Raw genomic sequence first — 15,495 nt, forward strand, 5'->3', positions numbered from 1 at the left:
TGTAGAGTTTGGTACTCTACAAAAAACAACTGCACTCCATAAGAAAACAAATCTAGGAGCCCTTCAAAGCTATACCACTTAAGATGATCAGCTTTATGTTTTCCATGAAGATGGATGTTGTGCCCTGCTGGAATGTGGCCCCATACCAGGTACATCCTTCTCCTCAGGTTCCTTTGTCAGTGACCTAGACGACCTAGTGAGATCCGAATTCGGTGGATGTAAAGTCATAGTGAAGGAATTGTTAGAATCTTGGCACCCTTTCTCATTGTACCAAGAAGTGATTTAAAGCAGAGTAGAGTGAGGTTCGACGTGAATGTCAGTCAGCTTGGGCTGCCATAACAAAATACCACAGACTGGGTGGCTGGAACAACAGAAGTGTGTTTTCTCACAGCTGGGGAGGCTGTAAGTCTGAGATCAGGGTACAGGGTGGTCAGGTTCTGGCGAGAGTTTTCTTTCTGGATTGCAGATGGCTGCCTTCCTGCTAAGTCCTCACGTGGCAGAGACAAAGGGAGGGAGAGAGAGAGAGCAGATCTCTTTCCTACTATGGGCCCTAATCCCAGACTCTACCTCTCAGAGGCCCCACCTCCAAATGCCATCACACTGGGGTTAGGGCTTCCATACATGAATTTTGGGGGGTGGGGGACACAGTTCAGTCGATAACAAGGTGGAGTGAGTTAAAAGGCTGGATGTGTCATAAAAACACCAGGAGAGAAATGGCAATCATTAGAGGCTCCAGGACTGTAGCATCTAGCTTTTTGGGGCCCAGTAATGGTTGACGTTCTGTGACACTCTTCACTGCTCTTCAGTAGAGAGGACAAATCCTAAAAAATGTGGCCAGGAGTGGCTGGCACGTTTGTTGAGACTGACACTCCACTTGTGTTCCTTCTGCCATGTTCACGACCATGAAGATTTTCTCCCTACCATGGGACTATTTTTTCCCCTACCATGGGACTATTTTCTCCCTACTATGCTGACTGCCCCCACCTCTAGTGGGGTCTCTGTGTCGTAAGGAGTATTGTTGACCAGAGCTATAGCCGCATAGAATGTTCCTGCTCTGTCAAGAAGTAGCCCAACCCTAGGATCTTGGGACTGTCTTCTCCAGATCAGTGGTGCATAATAGTTGGCCGCCTTTAGAATGGCATGACACTTATCTTTCTATTATTTAATAGGGAGAAGGAAGGAAGCAAAGGAATGGTAAACAGAGAGAAAGACTCCTAGAGATTGTGATTCTCAGCCAGGAGAGGGAAGAACAACATTTCGTTCTGCATTCCCCCTTTTTTGGTGATATTTTGGATGTTTTAAGACATTTTAGGAAATATTTTAGGGGGGATAAAACCCCAAACACCATGCTGTGTCTGACACAGAGCCAGTGCTCAAGAAATGTTCATTGAATGAAAGCAGGAATGAATGTGGGTAGCAATCACCTGGATTTAGGTAGAGAGTAGAGATCCCTATTGTACCTCAGCATATTTAACCCTACCCTTTGGGTGGAACGTGAGGCACTCTCTGCAGAAGTGCCTGTGAATCTCACCTCATGGGTTTGTTAATGCTTATGACTTTCAGCAGCAAGAAGTCATGGGCATCAGTACTGTGATGTCTCACAAGTGAGGGAGAAATGAATCAGCCCTGTATTTAAAAAATATGGTGCAGAGAGAGGGCAGATGTCTGTGAGCAGTGAAAATCTGGGCATGCAGACTTCTCTTTCACCTCCCCCTGCCATCCTGTCAGCAACTTTTATTTCCTTGCAGATGATGTAACCATTACTCTGCTTCCTAGTTTGGGGCTGCCTCATTACCAATAACTCTTCCTCTGCTCCACAGCCATCAACCAAATAACCCAAATCTCCATTTCCAACAGCCACTCACATGGCTCCTCCCCCCCACTGACTTGTCTGCACTTTCTGCCCTGACCAACTTGGCCTCCCAGGAAACTTCCAGTCCATCCACCGTTTTCTCACTATCACGCTCTCCTTCCTTTGCTTCAGTCCTTGGGCAGGAGGAGGGGGAAACTGAAAAAATAAGATCACATACAAAGTCAGCTTACCAAATAGGATCAAACTTTTATAGTTGGATCATAATCTGTATTTCTCACTGGGGTAAGAACTGCGTAGAAATCTGCATGGAAATCTTGCTGCATAGAAATCCTTCCTGGAGCCATAAGCTTGTCTGCAGGAAGAAGAATTTGCTAGAGAAGCTGGAAGGAGATTTGGTAAATGCCTTCAAGAACACGAATGCTTGTTAGAGCATGTGGGTTGTCCAATTGACTTCCGTGCTCCATACGGCTGAGTATGTTTAAAAAGAAAACCATTTTAGCACAAATAAATGAAGAGTTGAAAGTGTAATCATGTATTTTTAAAAATGTTTATTTATTTTTTATTTTTGAGAAAGAGGGCGCACGTGTGTGCGTGCCTACGAGAGAGCAGAGAGAGGGAGACAGAGGATCTGAAGTGGGCTATGTGCTGACAGCAGAGAGCATGATGTGGGGCGTGAACCCATGAACCGTGAGATCATGACCTGAGCCAAAGTCAGATGCTTACCCAACTGAGCCACCCAGGCGCCCCAGTATAATCACATATTTTTAAGATAAAAATACCTAGAATACATAGTCTGGGTTGCCAGGATACTTTTTGGTCCCTATTATTATTCTAATAAGGTCAGTGGTAGTATCTTTCATCTTTCAATGATTCATGTGCTAAATTAGCAATGTTTCACCTCCCAGTGACTCCACAAGTATCCTTTCCACTTTCCTTCTATAAATAAAATAATCAAGCTATGTCCCAGTTTTATATGATAGCTATAAAATTAGCCTGAAGCTGGGCTGTTTGACACAATAGTCACAGGCCGCTTATGGATGTGGAGTACTTAAAAAGTATGGAGAGTCCAAATTGAGATGTACGGGGGACACCTGGGTGGCTCAGTGGGTTAAGCATCCAGCTTTGGCTCAGGTGATGATCTCATGGTTCGTTGAGTTTAAGCCCCATGTTGGGCTCTGTGCTGACAGTATGGAACCTGCTTGGGATCCTCTGTCCCTCCCTCTCCCTGCCTCTCTCTCTCTCTCTCTCTCAAAAATAAATAAACATTAAAAAAAATTAAAAAAAAAAACACCAGAGATGGTTGTGGGTGCAAAGCACACGCTGGGGTTTAAGCCTCATCCCCCCCATGAGATAAGTAAAATATGGCATAATAAATTTTTAAAAAGTTATTTATTTATTTAATTTGCTGTTTAGTGCAGAGCCTGACACGGGGCTTGTAGATGATGACCTGAGCTGAAACCAAGAGTTGGATGCTCAAGGAACTGAGACACCCAGGGGTCCCTAGAGATAAGAGTTTTAAAGTTAATTCAGCACCCTAAAAGTTACATTCTATGGTTTGTTAATACAGTGATTGGGCCAATGCATCAAAAATTAAGCAGAAAAATTTGGAGTTCCAGGGCTGAACAAATCGATTCATCCATCCCTTCAGTAAACATTTGCTGGAGGAAGAGAGAGGGAAGGCATGAGTTCTAGCAGGTTCAGAACTCCCTCCTCACCCACACCATGTGAGTTCCATGGATTTGTAGGCAGATCCAAAAGCAGAGATTTGGGAAATATGGGATGTTCTAGTAGCTGTACATGTTGCCTGATTCATCGTTGTCAGGCTCATGTGGACAGTTTCAAAGCTAACTCTCAGGCATGAAGCTTTCCTTGGTGTTTCCTGCCTTCATAGTCAATAGATAGTAGCATTTCACATTTACATTAATAATAATGGAAGAATTGGATTTGGGGTTTTTTGGTGTTGAGTTGTATAAATTAATATATTTCTTGGAAAACAATAACTTGAAAGGATATATGCACCCCTATGTTTATTGCAGCAATATTTACAATAGCCAAATTTTGGAAGCAACCCAAGGGGGTCCATAATGACGGTAGATGAATGGATGAAGATGATGCGGGATATATATGTGTGCGTGTGTGTCTGCGTGTGTCTGTGTATACACACACACACACACACATGCGCACACGCACACACCCACACCCACACACACGAATATTATCCAGCTATGAAAAAGAATGAAATCTTGCCATTTGCAACAACATGAATGGAGCTAAAGAGTATAATGCCAAGCGAGATAAGTCAGAGAAAGACAAATACCATATGATTTCACTCATATGTGGAATTTAAGAAACAAAACAAACTAACAAAGGGAAAAAGAGAGACAAACCAAAAAACCAGGCTCTTAACTATAGAGAACAAATAGATGGTTACGGAAGGACGGTGGGTGGAGGGATGGGTGAAATAGGTGATGGGGATTAAGAGATTACACTTACCTTGATGAGCATGAGTAATGTATAGAAGTGTTGAATCACTGTATTGTACACCTGAAAGTAATACAACACTATGTTAATCATCCTGGAATTAAACACACACGCGTGCAAAATAATAATGGAAGAAAAAACAAGATTAGATAATTCTCTACTTTCTTTGCAGATTTAAATTTTCCTTTTAATGCTTTGTTTTCCAACAGGGAGCATTTCTGGAGGACGCTAATCTTATTTTTCTGGTGCATGATACATGTTAGGCTTGAATGATCAAAGTTGCAAAGTTAACTGGAGAAATTTGAGTCTTCTTGGAACACATGCAAACTTGAGTTAGCAACAGCCCCAGATGGCCTCAGTTAGAACCTCTGCTCCATAAGCTGTCCAAGAGATAGATCAATAGCCTATAACCCTCCTGAGGTAAGGTTGCCTCATAGAATTTGACCATCCACTCACTCCTGAGACTGTTAGGCCAGAAAGACTTCACAATATTAATGAAGGACTCCGGGTGTAGAAATCTGCCATTCATGGTTCCCTTCTCTGTACCCTGAATATTTCAGTATTTCATTAACCCAAGCAGTCAGCACCATCCCCTCATGCTGAGATATTCTGAAGCCAGCAGGCTTTGTGGGAGATAGACTCAGCAGCATGTGCCCAAGATGGCTGCTCCAGAACAGGATTGGGAAGAACTGGATTGGTTTTACCTTCTCTAATTTTCTGTAAAAGGACAATATATGAGCCTCAGCATGTGCCTAAGAGATGTAGGTGGTTTTAAGCAAACACATACAATAATAATAATTGTAGTAACAGTAGCAAGCAGGTGGTCTATATTATGAGTCAGGCCATATTGAAAGATCTTGACTTGTATAACTCATTTAATCCCTTACAACAACTGTTTAACGTAGGTACAGTTATTATGCTCAGTTTACTGATGAGAAACCTGAGCCACAGAGAGGTTGAAAATTTGCCCAAGATCACACAGCTTGTAAGTGGCAAAGCCAGGATTCAAAACCAGGCCCTTTGCCTCCACAGTTTATGAGTCATAATGTCACGCAGAAGATTAATTTTATCTATCTAGATATTTAAATTAGTATTGGAAGACTCAAACTGGCTGTTTCTAAATCCTATTTAAAAGAATCCTTTTCTTCCTTCATCATCCCTTATTAGAGACTGACTGGATGGAACCCATTTAGGAATCTTTGGAAATGGAGACAGTGGTTTTATTCCCAGCTGTGAGGTTATTCAATATTTCCAAATATTGATGTTATATTTGTTTGGTAGTATGGAGTACATAAGACACAATTACATCTTTTTACATCTTAGAGCAGTCCTGTAAGTTAAACATTATTAATCTCAATTTTTTTTTTTAATTTCCTAAATGACCATGCTGAGGCTCAGAAGAGGTACAGAATGGTCAGTGTTCCCACTGATAGATGGCAGAGGGGGGTCAGCATCTGGTACTGCTATCTTGTGGCCTAGCACTCTACCCTGCACACAATACATTTCTGCTCAGGTTAAGGGGACTCTCTGTCACATTGCAAAGTTAATCTTAAGGCACATGTGTGTCAAATCTATTTCTAAAACGAATCTAGAGAAGTTGATGGCAATATGGATTTTCAAGTTTCAATCTGGGAAGATCATTAGGGTAATAGAGATTCAGGAAATGTAATTCATCATAGGATTCTAACACTACTGAACGATATGTTTCCTTTCAGTTAAGTGAGGAGAATGGTAAGGCAGGGCCTTGATTTCTGTACCGAATCTTAAAGTTGGGAGGGACCTAAGAGACCATTATCCCACCTTCCACTCATTCCTGGCTAATGGCCTAATTCCTTTTGACAACCTTTCAGATAGCGACAGTTCTCGTGCCCAGAAGCAGAACCTCCCTGTTGCCCTGTCCCCGCCCCTCCCACTGCCACCTACACTTTTTCCATCTTTCTTACCATGTGGAAGTGCCCAGTGTGGGGCCCAGACAGGCTGAGTGCAGGAGTGCGGTACCCCTAAAACATGCTGGTGCTGTACCCATGATGTCAGCAGGGATGTGGCTTGTGTCATTTGTGATCAACTAGTTAGGTATTTTCTGTATGAGCTGCTGTCGTGTGAGGTGAATTTCTCTGAACTTAGATATAGGGATTTCTGTTTATCTCTCTTATGAGTTTGGTTATTCAGCCAGCTGGGATAATTTAGATCCTAGGTTCCATCAGTTCTCTAGTCATTCCTCTTAGAGTGGTTATTAAAAAATGCAGTAAGTATGCCTTCATCTAATACACTGAGAAACAGCTTATCTAGGACAGTGCTAAACTCAGGAGCCCTCTCGCCTGCCACATGGTGATTCACCATTTCATCTACAAAAATATCGTGAAGAATTATGTCACAGGCCTTGTGGAAATCAAAATATTTTTTTGGTCTATATTATTTCCCATTCCTGCCTGTGTTGTTACCAACCCAAACAGAGGCAGGGAGAATGTTCTTGCTGATTGTGCTGTTGATCACCTGCTGTTTTTAATTCATCTGATCAATAATTGATTCTCAATTTTTGCTGGAGACTAATGAACAAGCTGATTGATCTTAAAAAACAGAGCCAGTTTGGTCCTCTTTTGAACATCAGCATAGCGTCATTCCTTAATATTTGTCCAAGATTGCCAGCAAAGATTTGAGACTGCTTCGGCCACCCTCGGGTTTGACTTGCTCAGACCTGCAGACTTGAATTTCTTGTAAATGCCCAACCAGACAATCTTTTATTATCTTTTGTTCTAAACTCAAGCTTTAGTTAGTTCTACCTTTAGTCAGTTCCACGAACTGAGTAAAGTTCGTTGACCCCACACATGAAAAAAATGGAAGCTCAAAAGAATTCATTTTTTTTCCTACATGTCTATCACACCATCGACTCTGACCAGCCACTCTTAGTCCTTTTCTGTCCATCTTCTGTTATGTGTTGTTGTTTTTTTCTTTCTTAAAGCTTAGTTTATTTGAGCTTCCTGAATAATGTGTGCCGTTTTATTGTATTCATACAAGATCATGAGTCTTGCCTTCCCATTTTCCATTCTTTAGAAATCTGACCTCATGGGCTTTGCAGACTGCATTGATTTCTCAAGGGCCAGTTACAGATTGCTTAATGACTATGGAAAATTCTTATTTAAAAAATATTTAGGTTGTGCTTCAGTTTGCCCACTTACCTAAAGTTATGGCATAAGGCATCTGCTTATGCAAAGCACTTAGCCCTGAGGAGACCTTAGCTCCAAGGAGCCCGGGAGAATTCCCTTAGGTATCAGTAGCCCATATGAAGACTATAATATACCTTTGGTTTTCAAATGAGTGTACAAGATCAAATACACTGATTGTCCCCTTGACGAGCTTCTGAGGCAGGTGGGCAACTCCTAGGGGGCCTATCGGGACCTAGCACATGGCTGGAGCCTGGTGAATGCTGGAGAAAAGTGAATGCACAGGGACTGCCCAGAGCTAGAATGTTCTTAAAACAAACAATGGACATCTTTTGTGATATTTCTAATTACTGGAGCAACTGTTCAACCACGTCCAGAGGTTCAGTGGAAATAAATGTTTCTGTAGGTAGGTAGTCAGCATATAGTTTTAAGGTGACAGATAAGGCAATTGAGTCAACCGGCACAGCCGACCCTTGTACAACACAGGTGTGAACTGTGTGGGTCCATTTATGTGTGAGCTTTTTTGTCCCCCCAATAAATACAATGCAGTACTAGAAATGTATTGCCTCTTCCTGATGATTTCCTGAGTACCATTTTCTTTTCCCTAGCTTACTTTAAGAATCCCGTATATGATATCCCAAACGTGTGAATCAACTGTGTGTAAGGCTTCTGGTCAACAGTAGGCTATTGATAGTTACGTTTTGGGGGAGTCAAAGTTAATACTTAGATTTTCAGCTCTGTGGGGGTTGGGTTGCTGTGCCAATTCCTGTGTTATTCAAGGGTCAACTGTATTAATTCAGAAATTTTTTCGAATGCACCATAGTAGGTTCTGGGGTGTTAATTTGCATAAAAATCGTATGCACAAATATGATATGAACATTTTTTTTTAAAGCTCATCTATTGGTAGAGTGCAGTGTAGGTAAGCCCAGTGTAACTTCTGGAAGTGCATCTGGTATGCCCAGTGTAACTTCTTTGTGGTTCCAAAGTAACTGGTGATAGAGCTCTCATAAATGCCTAATGACTCCTGATTAGCTGGAAACATGGGTTCTTTTTTTGTGCCATTCACTTGCCTATTAAGCGGAAAATAACCTTCAAATCATATGTATTGGCCTTTTACAGCTTTTTAGCCAGCACCAACTCCCTCCCAGAGCTCACTGATGCCATGATGCCACCCAGCTTTAGTGGAGACGGGCAGCCCTCACTTCTGGAGTTGATCTAGAAGCCCCAGAGTGGCTAGAAGCCACTTCTGGAGTTGGGCTAGAAGCTCCAGCACCTAGAGTGGAAAACCTAAACTAGTGGCTCGGGGTGGTGCGCCTGCCTTAGGGCATCATGAGTGCGTTAGATTGTTTGTTGCTCCAGGCCCGTAGCCCTTGTTTTCTTTGGGCCTCATTACCTGCCTGGAAATTGTGGTTGGATCTTTAAACTGTTTTCATGGGAATGCATATAGGGACAAGCTGGTGATCGGAGTGGTAAGACCATGCAGGCCCTCAGGGGAGGCTCTGCAGAGTCAGAGGCCATGGGTGTGGGGAGGGGAGCAGGGACCCGCAGCCCCCCCACGCCACAGGCAGCTAAGGAAGGACTTCCCACCACACCTCGACGGGGGCCTTTGCAGAGGTCAGCCCCCCTTCAGTTCTGCAATACCTCCCTCCCCTGCCTGCCAGAAATTTGTGTTTTCATAAGACAGAGCTCCCCCTGAATTCAGATTCCACATTTTCTTAGGAAGTGACACCTCCCCGCTGCCCCCCCCCGCCCCAACACACACACACACACACACACACACACACACACACACACACAGAAAGGTGAATGGGTTTGCAATCCCTGCTTCAGGAGGTATCACTTTCATACCTCATACACGCGAGGTGTGTTCATTTTCTGTAGTGTTTGACCTAAGACCTGGTTAGTGTCACCTGCGCCTCAGAAACCCCACTTCCTGGGAGAAGTGACGTCATGTGTGTGTTGGGTCTCCTGGCCGTGGGATTCACAGCCCTCCCCTGCCTCTGATAATAAGCTTCGTGCTTGCTCGGGTCCGATCACAGGGGTGAGGTCAGCCCACGTGGCAGGCTTCCAGGGTGTTCTGCTTCCCCTGAGGGGAGACTCAGACTTCCCGGGAGCTCTGGTTTCTCCTTAACTTATCATCTTTCAGTTTTATCTTCGTGGCTGTCTCTTCAGGTAACTCCAGCAGTGACTTTCCCCGCCAGCCTCTCCTTGCTGGCCTGAAGTGACCCCCCTCAGTGCCTGTTTTCTCCTCTCCCTAGACTTCCTCTGTGAGGTGAGTCCCCACCTGATTCAGAGCCAAGGTGATGGATCTGTAGGCATCACGGGAAAGGACTTGGCCAAGAGCGCTGTGGAAAGGATTCCTCTCGGCCGGGCCGAGAGCCAGACAACTGCTAAGTGCCTCTTAGAGACCTGGGTCCGGGACTCTTGCAGGCCCTGGGAAGAAACACCATGAAGAAGCCACTATCCTCCGTTGTAGTCAGTCTCCTGAGCCAGACAGGCCTGTGTCCAGCGTCTCCCAAGCACATCGGTCCTCAGGCTGTGCCGAAAGCCACATGATGCCAAGCTTATTTTAATTTCTTCCAAGGTCACTCAAGTCCATATTCCTCAATATAGACCTGGATTTTGGGGATAAGGCGGAGCTAATTCTTCTGATGACAAAGCATGGCGGAGGGAGGGGGGCCCAGACCTGCCTGTGACGTGCTCCCCTCGGCAGCACGTCTACCAGACCTGTCCGTGAAAGCACACAGGCAGATAGAACTTCTACCTAAGCTGAGAAGGAAGATGTGCAAACATCCAGACATCTTTGTGAAGCGTCTCGCATGTTCCAGAACCGGGCAGAGTCCATGTCTGGGAGGACTATCACAGTTTCTGGAAGCTTCGTTGAATCTATGCAACTGGGTGCTTTGGTTGTACAATTACAACCTGTGCCCATTAGTCTCGGCTGAACTTTACTTTTCATGTTACCTTTGGCTGGCTTTCCCCATCTTGAATCTCCACATGAATGAAACTGACTTTCTTTTTCGGTCACGGGAGAAGGGACTTCAGCTCAGCTCCTGTATTTCTTCTCTTTCCCCATAAAGTTATATGAACCTACTGCTCTCTTTTTCAGCTCTTTCCCCCTGAGAGGAGCTTGCTGCCTGGAGGACAGATCGTACCTTATGACCCAGTTCACTTTAGCCCAGAAGCTGAATAGGGATGATATGACAAAATCAGGGTGAACAAACACTGGGACTGATCCCAGGGGAAGCATTGCCGAAGTCAGAATGAACAAATAAGGGACTGACCCCTCTGAGTCTCAGCAGGGCACCCAAACCCCCACTGTGGTTTGAACACACTCTGGGGGCGGGAAGCCCACGTCTGCAGTCACCTGTCGAGGTCACCATTGATTAAATGGGAGGGCTGATCCTGGCCTGGCATGACACCCTTTCCTTATAAGGGCCTTGTACTCTCCAGAATACTGGACTCGAAGGGCAATCCTGGTCCCACTGTGGGACTTAACTATATTTGGACCGAATGTTTGGAGTGTTGTTGTTTGTTTTATTTGTCTGGTGAAGGTTCTCTTTAGATTGTATCAGATGGCACTGTCCTGATACTTGTTTTCTTCCTTCCTTTCCCTTCGGCTTAAAAAAAACAAAAAACAAACACCAAGCACATGTCTGTGTCCAGCCCTGAGTTTGGTAGCCCGGGTGGTGCTGAGTGGATTAGGTGGAGTTCTCCCCCAGCCCTCAGCTAGAGCGGGGCCCCCACTCACTCTACACACCTCTGTCCATCATACAGAGCACTCGCAACCCTGTTATATGGAGATGTCCTGTTCGTCACTGTGAGGTACAAATTCCAAAAGTCACAGACCATATCTGAATCAGGCAAGATGACGTATGGCCACAAGTGACAGTAACCAAAGGAAGGGCCCCCAGAACAAGATGGCAGCATTGCTTCTAGGCGCGTGTAAATCAAGGGCCCGCGAGGCTGCTGAGGACTCACTCTAAGAGGTTAGCAGGGTCAGGGCTCCTTCCCGTCATTGCCACATCCTTTTGGTGGTGGCTCCCATGGTCCAAAGTGGAGTAGAGTCAGGAGTTGTCCTATAAACCCACCGGCAAATAGTACTGCGCCCTGCCTCGGGGCCTCTACCCTCCACAGCTCCCCTGCCAGCTCTCAGTTCCTATCAAAACTACCCAACCCAATGGACCACCTGAAAGAAGAGAAAAATTCGTCTCAAATGGTACTGGGCCTGTGTCAGGACTGAGACCATCGTTCATTTGCCTGTCTCCTCTAAGCTGCCAGACCAACAGCCTGAAGGAGGCAGAGGAACAGCCACCCCAAAGCGGTGGGCGGCTTCCTCGCCCCGGCCTGACTTAGTGGGCCCCCACCCTTCTGAGGGTCTGAACGCTCCCAGTGCCATCTCTGCACGTAGCTGCCTGGCACCAAGGAGGAAGCAGCCTGACCGGGGCCATGCCTTAGGAAATAACCTCAGAGTGTGGCTGTGTTGAAAATTAAAGGGAAACTGTGCATACAGAGTCCAGTCCCAGCTCTGATGAAGAAACTAACTGGGAGAGAAGACTAAAGCAAACTTTCCGAAGAAAATGCGACTTCAAAATGCTCCATGACAAAAAACAAGCAAGGGGCGCCTGGGTGGCTCAGTCCGTTGAGCGTCCGACATCGACTCAGGTCATGATCTCATGGTTGGTGGGTTCGGGCTCCACGTCCGGCTCTGTGCTGACAGCTCAGAGCCTGGAGCCTGCATCACATTCTGTGTCTCCCTCTCTCTCTCTGCCCCTCCCCCATTCACACTCTGTCTCTCAAAAGTGAATAAACATTAAAAAAAGAATTAAAAAACAAAACAAAAACAACAACAACAAAAACAAGCAAAACAATCACAAAAGGGTTTTGTGGTTATTGGCCGAAAGCCTCTGAAACGTTGAATGCTGTATACCCGCTCTTGGAGACAGCAGTCAGCTGAGTCTTTTCATACAGACCTGTGGGACCCTCTTCACACAGTTTTCCCTCACCTGCTTGGCTGTGAAACCCTTTCTCTGAGTAGCATCTCTTGATTTGAGAAACGCTCTTCCAGATGGATCTCAGACCTTCCCCGTCCAGAGAGGTGTCCTAGGGACAAATGGGATGAGTAAAAACATGCACTGCTGATTTTCTAATCTTTCTTATTTCTGAGTCCTCACCTGCTTGGGGTTGCTAACTCCTTAATTATAAGGAGGCTGCTCGAGCCGCCCGATACTCTGGCTTCTTTGACCCACCGGCAGCACCGTGCTTCTGCTAGAAGCCAGATCCTTGGCCACCCTTGCCTTGGGTCCAGGCTTTTGCTGTCTTCTCCTGGGTGTGGGTTTCTCTGTGTGGTCCTGGCTTCCAGGAGGGTGCTCTCCCAAGGGGTCCACTCTCTGCCCCGGGCCTCCTCCCGCTGCATTGCTTTTACATCTCCTGGCCGCCCGTAGGCGTAGGCGTCACCTCGAGTTCTGCATCTCACTCCTGACTCCTGTGTTGCTCTGGTTCCCGGGGCGACATGCTGGTGTTTATGCCCTTGGTAAACTCTGCCCCTCCCCTGTCCGTACCCTGGCAACCTGCGCTGCTTTCTCATTGGTTGGGGGAACCCCGTTCTTCCAATCATGTGCCATTTTGACCGAGCCCCGGTAGCAATGTCAAATAGTTTTTAAGGGGTTGTGTGTTTTTGATCACTCTCACTATCCGCATCAGCAGCATCATCACCAGCTTTGAATTTTTCTAAAAAGTGTTTTGCCTGCCTGTCGTGTGCAGCTTCTCAAAGGGCAGAGAGAGGCAGTTCGGAGTGTGGGCCGCACCCAGAAGCCTTCCAAGGGAATTGAACTTGGTGCTGAAGTATGCGGTCCCTGGATGGGTTAGCTGTCATCATCTGCTGAAATCCGGGCACTGGTGGGCTGGGATGGAAGGGGAGGCTTCCACCAGGCAGGGCAACGTGCGTTCTCCTCACATGCGCTCATCTCCAGGCGGCGTCACGGTGGGAATTCCCTGGGCACGTGGACATGAGGGAGCAGCGTGTGCACTGAGTCTTGTCGGGGCAGTAGGTTCTGTGTTTCAGGGTGGGACCTGCACTCAACATGGCTTGGGCGTTCTTGTGCCTTCCCATGCCTTCCCGTTAGGCCGGTCTGGGATCCCGGTCACCTGCTGGCCTCTCACCCCCCAGTATCGAGTCCTTCCTCCACACGGCTTTCTAGGTCATGGGCCAAACCCACCATCCGAAATATTTTATTGGCTGTCCCACCTGTCCGTTGCTGTGTAACGACCCCCCCCCCCCCCCAAAAAAAAAAATGGAAGCATAAACCAGCAATTTGCTATGATCTCTCACGCTTCTGTGGCTTGCCTGAGCATTCCTGCTTGGGGTCTCTCAGGTTGCACTAAGTGGTTGGGTGGGGCTGGAGCCATCTGAAGACTTTTTTTTAAATTTTTAAAAATATTTATTCATTTTTGAGAGACAGAGAAACAGAGTATGATGACGGGAGGAACAGAGAAAGAGGGAGACACAGAATCTGAAGCAGGCTCCAGGCTCTGAGCTGTCAGCACAGAGCCCAATGCTGGGCTCGAACTCAGAAACTGCAAGATCATGACTTCAGCCGAAGTCAGACGCTTACCTGACTGAGACACCCAGGTGCCCCACCGTCTGAAGACTCAATGAGCCAGATGTTCAATAGCCACTCACTTGGCCAGCCTGTTAAAGCTGCTGTCAGCTCAGAGGGAGCTGTTGATGGGAACACCTCCACATGGCCTCTCCACACAGCCTGGGCTTCTCCCAGTATCGTGGCAGGGTTCCAAGTGGGAGCACCCAAGAGTGTGTGCTCTGAGAACCAGGCAGAAGTCCCAGAATCATTTCTCCTGCATTCTATTGGTCAAATAAGGCTCAGATTCCAGGGGACAAGGATGAGAATCCACCTCATGATAGGGAGAGACAAGGTCACACTGCGGGAGAGCATGTGAGCTGGAAGGCCATCTTTGGCCATCTTTGACCGAGGCCATCTTCACAAAGGGTGGTTTGCTTCCCACTGCTTTGCCACAGACAAAAACTTCAGCATCAAAGCAAAGCCACAAGGTCCTTTGGGGGCCACAGGGGACAAATCAAATAGGCCTCATCCAGAATGGTTGAGTCCTAAACAGGAGAAAAAAGGCGTAGAGATTTAGTACTTAGATCGCACAGTTGTTGCATAGAAAAATGCCAAAAAGAAATTTGGTGCTGCTTTTCAGCTGCTGAAACAATGCCTTCTGGGCTCCTTTGAGAAGTTTGAAGCTGAGACATCTTGTTAATTTTCATCCTTTACACTAGCACGATGTGGTTCGAGAACCCAGCTTACACTCACATGCATGGCCTCATTTTGTGTTGTCATTACCCTCACATAGATGGGGAAACTGAGGCTCAGAGAGGTCACTGCTTTCCCATGGTGTTGGCAAAGTTAGGGGTGGCATTGTTGTATCCTGGGCATGGCCCAGTTTGTGGGGCCTGCCCACTTCTCCACCATTGCCTCATCTCTCAGAAATATGAACAGACTCTTTCCTGCCTCCCTGACTCAGCTCCTGTTTTCTCCTCCTGGACACTGTTCCTCCACACATTCTCCTCCACGCTTTCTTCACCCCTTGGCTGGCGCTCAACCTTCAGGACACAGCCTGGGCCTCCTGACCTCACACTCTCCCCTGGGGTGGTTCAGAGTGGCCACGTCCTTTTTTATGGCCCTTCCCGTATTCTGGTGTTACGTGCTCGTCTCTCCCATTAGTCTATAAACGCTTTGGGGTCTTTTCTCCTGCCATAAATGTTAACTCATCCTTGAAAAATAATTTCTGTCACCTCATCTCTTATTTAAGACCTGTGATTCCAGTGTTCAGGCAGGATTCAAGCCACTACCACTCTCTCAATACAGCTCTTCAAGAAAAGCAAATGACCCATAAGCCAGCACTAAAATTGTGCTGAGGTTGATACATGAACTCAAAAGTAGAAAATATTTTGCCTTAATTAGAAACCTTGTTGCAGGGGTGCCTGGGTGACTCAGTCAGTTAAGCATCCAACTTCAG

General features: G+C 46.3%; 1 protein-coding gene and 1 long non-coding RNA gene across 9 annotated transcripts in view; one reads left to right on the forward strand and one right to left on the reverse strand.

The window, feature by feature from the left end:
- DAPK1 (death associated protein kinase 1) overlaps positions 1 to 15,495 on the forward strand; it is a 188,603-nt gene that overhangs the window by 76,250 nt on the left and 96,858 nt on the right. The window lies entirely within an intron of this gene.
- LOC125910092 (uncharacterized) lies at positions 2,190 to 12,717 on the reverse strand. The gene is made up of 4 exons (XR_007453860.1): positions 12,630 to 12,717; positions 12,462 to 12,558; positions 4,307 to 4,357; positions 2,190 to 2,281 (listed from the first exon to the last, which is right to left on the reverse strand). It is a non-coding gene; the product is annotated as an uncharacterized LOC125910092 (long non-coding RNA).

This window comes from Panthera uncia, chromosome D4, assembly GCF_023721935.1.
Source record: "Panthera uncia isolate 11264 chromosome D4, Puncia_PCG_1.0, whole genome shotgun sequence".
NCBI classification, from domain to species: Eukaryota; Metazoa; Chordata; class Mammalia; order Carnivora; family Felidae; genus Panthera; species Panthera uncia.